The sequence below is a fragment of the Scatophagus argus genome, chromosome 6, assembly GCF_020382885.2.
Source record: "Scatophagus argus isolate fScaArg1 chromosome 6, fScaArg1.pri, whole genome shotgun sequence".
NCBI lineage: Eukaryota > Metazoa > Chordata > Actinopteri > Scatophagidae > Scatophagus > Scatophagus argus.
Genome location: NC_058498.1, coordinates 19,808,823 through 19,815,664, shown reverse-complemented (window position 1 = coordinate 19,815,664; position 6,842 = coordinate 19,808,823).

Here is a 6,842-nt window from a genome sequence, read left to right as displayed (position 1 = left end):
CTTCACCAAATGTCCAAATCTTTTGATTGCTGCACAGAGACCACTGTTAAACTGTAAGTAACAGGTCATAAATCCCTCGCTCTCCATGTTAGCATAGAGGCCTATGGTGGCTCCATCACCCAACTTCAACTATACACGATCAGATTCCAAATTACATCATCAGCGAATGATAGCAGCACTACTGTCCGGGATATTTTTGCTTCCCATTTGTCCAATGGGAAGAATTGGAGACGTACTTCATCTTTACATACACTGATCAGTTACAACATTAAAATCACTGAAAGGTGATGTGAATAACGTTAATCCTATCTTTACGATGCAATGTTCTGCGGGGAAACCTTGGCTTGCAGTAATCACGTGGATGGGTGTGGCATGGTGATGCAATGGTTTGCACTGTTGCCTCATAGCCAGAGGGTTCCAGGTTTGAATCCCAGTCTGGACCCTTCTGTCCTTCCTCTTCTTCTTCTTCTTCTTCTTCAGTTTGCATGTTCTCCCTGTACCTGTCTGGGTTTTCTCCGGGTGCTCCGGTTTCCTCCCACAATCCAAAAAACATGTACATTAGGTTAGGTTAGGGGCAGTCGTGGATCAGCGGTTAGGGTGTCGGACCCGTAACCGGTGGATCGCTGGTTCGATTCCCCGTCCTGGTGTCCATGGCTGAGGTACCCTTGAGCAAGGTACCTAACCCCCACTGCTCCCCGGGCGCTGCACGCGGTCGCCCACTGCCCCGGGTTTGCTGTGTGTGTGTGCACGTCACTTGGGTGGGTTAAATGCAGAGAGCAAATTTCGTTGGAGTGAGTTCCCTCCAATGACAAAATATGTCACTTTAATCTTTAATCTTTAATCTTAATTGGCTATTCTACATTGCCCCTAGGTGTGAGTGTGTGAGTGTGTGGTTGTCTGGTCTTGCGTGTCAGCCCTGCGACTGACTGGCGATCAGTCCACACTGTAAAAAGTCCTTCAATGGTGCAGTCTATAGGAATTTATTTTAAAAAAGTATATTTCTTCCAATAAATTAATTAATTAATTCCCTTTTTTAAATTTATTTAAGTTACACATGAGTAAAAAGTGTGAATGTTTTGGTAACTTATTATTATCCATCATAAAATTGATTTTACTGAACTTCACAATAAATTGCTTCCACAAAATGCTTCATTTCCAGCTTTAGCCAGTTCCCCTTGAGGTATGTCCCTATGCTACAAAAATTATTCATCATTATAAGATTTGGGATAATTTCTCAGAGCATCTATTCAAAAAATCACTGACGTTTCATCAGTACTGACATTTCAATATGCCAGTTGTCCTGGGGGCGCCGACACCATTGCTAGTCAATACTTTGCTGCATTCTCTGTTGCATGTGGAAGTGGGAAACTTCAAACATTAAAATGTGGCTGCTGAACTGCACAATCAGGCATAATTTGTTGCTCTTCTGCTGCGATTGGTGAAAAGATTGGTTTAACATGGCTCACTAAAAGGAACCTTATCAATGGCATCCATTTTTTCAGTGCCCATAATGTGAATATGCTGTATAGAAAGTGTGGGGTCATACTTCTCACAGTACCTATGTTGCCTGAAGGCAACGTGACAGAGGAAGGTCCTCAGCCTTCTTTGTTATGCTGTCACTCATGATTGAACGGCCCTCTAAGCAGATGCCACGCCCCCCACGTCAGATCAGGGCAAAAAGTTTGACACTGAAAAGATGAGACCTGAAAGTGAACAAAAGACCTGAAAGCAAAAAAAAAAAAAAAAATAAATTCTGAAACCCGAAAAGATTTGAAAGATTTGGTTCAAGTTCAAATCTTTTTTTCAAATGAATGAAACTTTTGCCCCCTGATTTAGCTCCATACCTCTGACACCTGCTGAACCGTGTGATGTTTCCTCTGGACATTCTTAATGTGCTCAAAACTGGCAAGAGTTGGGATTTTGAAGCTTGAGCATGATGAGTACCCGCCCTGATCCCGCAGCCAGACCAGAATATTCATGGGGCTGTATATCACAGCACATGATGACATGGTTATGGGTGACCAGGCTGAAGTGTATAAATCAAAGGCAATATTGAAACAGAAAGATGAAAGCAGAGGACACCTGTGGGGAAATCAGAATGCAGTGACAAAAGAGAAAACAACAGCTTAGCATGAATACTTGTTACCAATGCCGAGTCCATGAGCCAGTGCAGGTCGACAAGGCCTCTGTATCTCCAAGAGAGGCAGTGCTGTCTGTGGCCCAGAGAGGCCATTAAACACATCTGGAATGGAGCAGGATGCAGTTTTTTGCTCAGGAGGACCTCACAATTTATGACAGGAGGGAGAAAACAGAGGTAGAGGGAGAGACAGAGCACTCAGTGCAATGTTGTGTGTGAATAATTTTAAGTGCGCACGGACAACTCTACCCCACCCTCTTTATTCACCATTCTCAGTCATGCTGGAACACCCATGGGGTGATTTCCTTGGCACTAACGATTATGTGAGGTCATAGCGAGAGCTGGCTGTGGGCGTCGGCCCAGTGGGTGCTGAGGAGCAAACGGCCGTGACTGCTGATCCTCTGTTCAGTTCCAGTGAGATCAGACATCAAGTGACCAAAGCCTCTGCCAGAGATACCATGGATAAAAACTTCCTTCCTTTCTCTATGACAACTATTATATCAAATAAAGAAAAACGACTCCAAATTCAGACTTTCTTTTTCCCAACACAGACATTTGTCCAGACTGTTTCCTCTTCCTGCTCTGACATCCATTGCACATCTGGGCATTCACAAGCAATGCTCTACTAGATATGTTTGTAAGTCAAATGTTTTTATGCGCTCTCTTCAGTTTTGTCAGTTTATTGGAGCTTGTGTTAATGAATTTGTGATTTCCTGAGACCAGCTGACACTGGGAATAGATTAAATGCCTCAGTGATCAGTTGTGCAGTGCAGTGCAGTGTAGAAAAGCTCTGATCTAACACTAACATTTTCCTCAGGAAATCAATTAGGTGCTTTCTAATAGGGAGTTCAGACCTGGTCTGATAATCATGTGCCCTGCCTTTCATGATCTTGAAAGAGCAGCAACACAAAAGCAGTGCCCAGACTGTGGTGATTTAGTTCATGGTTTTCCATAGATTTGCTTTTAACACATCACCAGAGCCTCAGAGGTCATCATGACCCTTTCTCTTTCCCGAGGAACGGGGAGATCAACTGGATGTCAGTGGGTTTTGAAGGGTGCACTCTGCTTGGCAAAGAGGAATCTATTTACATTTCAAACCGAAGAGTCTCTCAGCTGCTCAGCAGAGATGTCACTCTGTGCTGCAATTAAATGATTTGCTTTGCCAGGAGGTGCACTGTGGTGAACTTAACCTTCTTCTTGTCCTCAAAAGGGAGCCCTGCCTGGATGCTGGAATGCTTTGTGTAAAAACACATCTGGATGATGTGATTAATGTGAATAACAGCCATCCTTTTACATTACAGAGTAGCACTGGCAGGGTAGAGTGCCGTGAATGCAGGTGTGAGCTTGGAAGGTTACTGCTCCATTGGGGCTTGTTACACTTGGCTTAGATTTGATACTCTCACGGAAACATCAAACCTGGCACCAATCTCGTGTCGACTGGCCTCAGAGCTGAACACCCCCACCCTGAACAGGGATGGAGGAAAGGAACATTAGAGAGAGAGGAAAAAAAGAAAAGACCTGGTGGACTTGAGAGCTGTAATAACAACAGTCTGACAAAGAACACATACAACTATTAAATATATGGAAACTTTCTTGTGGTTGTGGTTTGACCTGCAGGGGCGCTTTGTCTCTAATGCTTCACTTACACTGACTGTACACACTAATATGTCTTTGAATGTGTCCGTCTCTGTTTTTATTCTATTTCCGTCTCTCATGAACAGATGTGAGGAGGTGAAACTGTCATCAAGGGTGTGCGTGTGTATGATTTCCAAAGAACAGAAATTAGGGCAATTAGGACCATACGATGAGATGCCGATAAGATAAAATTTTGTCTAATGAATAATTTTATTTGTTTGTGTTTAATCAAAAGTGAGAAGGGGATTGTTTTAGGTCTGACTTTTCAAACTCAGCATTTGCAGAAGTGTGTCCAGTAACACATACGCCATCAACTATCAACAGCCACGAGGTTTCACCACTAGATGGCAGTTCAACACTATAATTTACTCCACCTCATCAGCACATTTCTGACACAGTGAAATACACAGTGGTGGAGGAGTATTCAGATCCTTTACTTATAAGTAGCCTAACAGAAGTATAAATACAAGTAAAAGTTTTATTTAAGTAAAAGTATACATATCAACAGCACATGGACTCAAAATATAAAAAAAGTACCAGCAGAATGACCATTTTCAGAGTATTATTAAATAATATGCACTACTGTATTAAGCTTAGGGATGCATTAATGTATAACTGTGCAAGTTTTTTGATGGTGCACTTGAATGGGATTAAATACTTCACACATAGTTTGGTATATGGTATTTTCTAACATTATTTTTTGGTGTTTGAGTACTGTGTCCAGTAGACCACACTCATCCATTCATTCTCTCATTACAATAAACAACACAGTCAGGGCAATGAGTGATGAATGAATATGTAATATGAATATGCAATGAATACGTCCTCAACAAGGAGACATATGAGACATGACATGTCAGTAAAAAGCACATTATTTACCCATGAAACTGTATAGAGTAAAGCAAAAGGAAAATGCTCAAGTCAGTACAAGTTTCTCAAAATTGTACTGAAGTGCAGTTCTTCAGTAAATGGACTGGAAACAACTATTAGATTACAGCGAGCACCACTCCATCAATACGCGTGTCTTCTCAATGAACATGAACTTGTTAATTGTACTCATGGGACAAACACTCCCCATCTGATTTCCTATGATATATGCATGTCTGTCTGCTCGGGGCCCCTGAGCCGACATGGGGCTGTGTGGTGACGTCCAGAACCTCTTTCTTATGTGCCCCTCTGTGCTCTGCAACAGTCAGTGTTTCAAAAAATGGCAGAAGGATAAATATTTCTTTTAGAAATGTCATAAAAATTAGACAAAATTGACTTGTAGGAGGCGCTATGGTAGCTCTCCCTGACCAAACCTAATGTTCATAGTCACTCATCACTCGACTCTGGTCATCAGCAGTTTCTGATTTGGTGGTGTCTTAAATGTAATAGAAAATGTTTTAAGGAAGATAATGAATGTTAGATAATGTTAGAAGTGGTCTAAGTAAATTTTTCTCTTTCAAATATTTTTCAAAATTTTGATGGAAAATCAGATTGCACAAGTATCACAAGGTTCAGCTTTTCAAAAGAATAAGGTTATTTGGCACTACACTGAACTATTTCAAGGCTAGATAGACAATAAGAAAATAAGTCTCAGTTATCTCACATATTACATATTAAGCTTTTTGAGTTCAAGGACATTAACTACACAGAGATGTCCTATTACTATTATACAGATGATGACCAAAAAGATCTGAGTCATCCTTTGCCATAACCAAAGAGAAAACACACTTTGTGTAACATTGTTTTCTTCTCCGACACAGTCTACACTCTGAGGGTCACAGAGAAAAGAAGTCAGCTCAAATCTCAGTCAGTTCCAGACACACTTACACCAACACACAGTCAGTGGGATGTCAGTTATAAAACCAGATCAAGGCCCAGCAGATACAACCGTGTGAGGCAGGTAAGCAGGACATCTGTTATTCATCGCAGACTTATGTCCCAGTTTGAATGACTGCATAAAGTCAGCTGAATTCCAAAAGTCAAGACATTTGTTCTAATATTAAAGAACACATTGAAGATTTGTGGCGATTTACGTAAAGACTGAGTCAGTTATTGTTTGCCACTCTGCTGGGCACTGAGATGTTGGTGTGAGCAATGTGAGTAGTGATGCCATTGAACATCTTTTCAGAATCAGAATCAGTGTGAGTTTTGTGGGTTTCTAAGTAACTGTGGACGGAAATATCAGTACAGGCTGGTCACACTTGTCCAGAAGGATTAACTGGAAGTTACTGAGCCCTCTTCTCTCTGTGGGCTTTGCAAAGGAATTTACATCAAACATCTGTTTTTAGAGCACTGCTTCAGTAATGGGAAAGAGGTTTATTTTGCTCTTTTCTGACATGTCTGTCCCCAAAATAGCCATGACTAAGAACTCAAAGTAGCATTGCAGGGATTTCTTCAGTATAATTTCATGAAAATATACTGTAGCCTTTTTTTAAATGTGCTGTTAATTTCTTTGGAACTCTTTGGAGTTGTAAATGAGGCTGGATGCTGCAGTCCCTGCTCACTGATCTGTAAATGCTACTTCTTGTTTTCTTAACTGGACCTTTACTGATTTTAGAGCCAGCTATGAGATTCGTTGGCCTGATAGAGTTTCAGTCCATCTGCACACCCTCAGAAGCATATGCACTGAGACAAATTTAGCGAATTTAGACAAAAACAACTAGAAATTAAAAAAGGCATAGAGAAATCAAATCGAATCAAGATATAGCTGTGATAAACTGTAAATGTGTTTCAAACTTAGATTTAAAAAAAGCAACAGGTTTTGGCTCAATAAATGACGTAAATCTGTACATCCACATCCATGAAAACTTAAATGAGCCTGTTTTTCAAAACGTGAAACTCTTAGAGTGATGTTTTCTCTGAAAAATATCTCGCTCTTCGTCAGTACAGCTCTTGTCCTCTGGGAAAGCACAATAAAAAATACAAAAATAGTACAAAAATAGAACTGACACTATTACACATTGTCTCATTTCCACAGGATATCTGTTACACATCACTGCCACATTTCATCTTCTGGGAAGAAGCTGAAGATCTCCCAAAATGTGCTGATAACAAGGATATTGTCATTAATTTGATACAAATT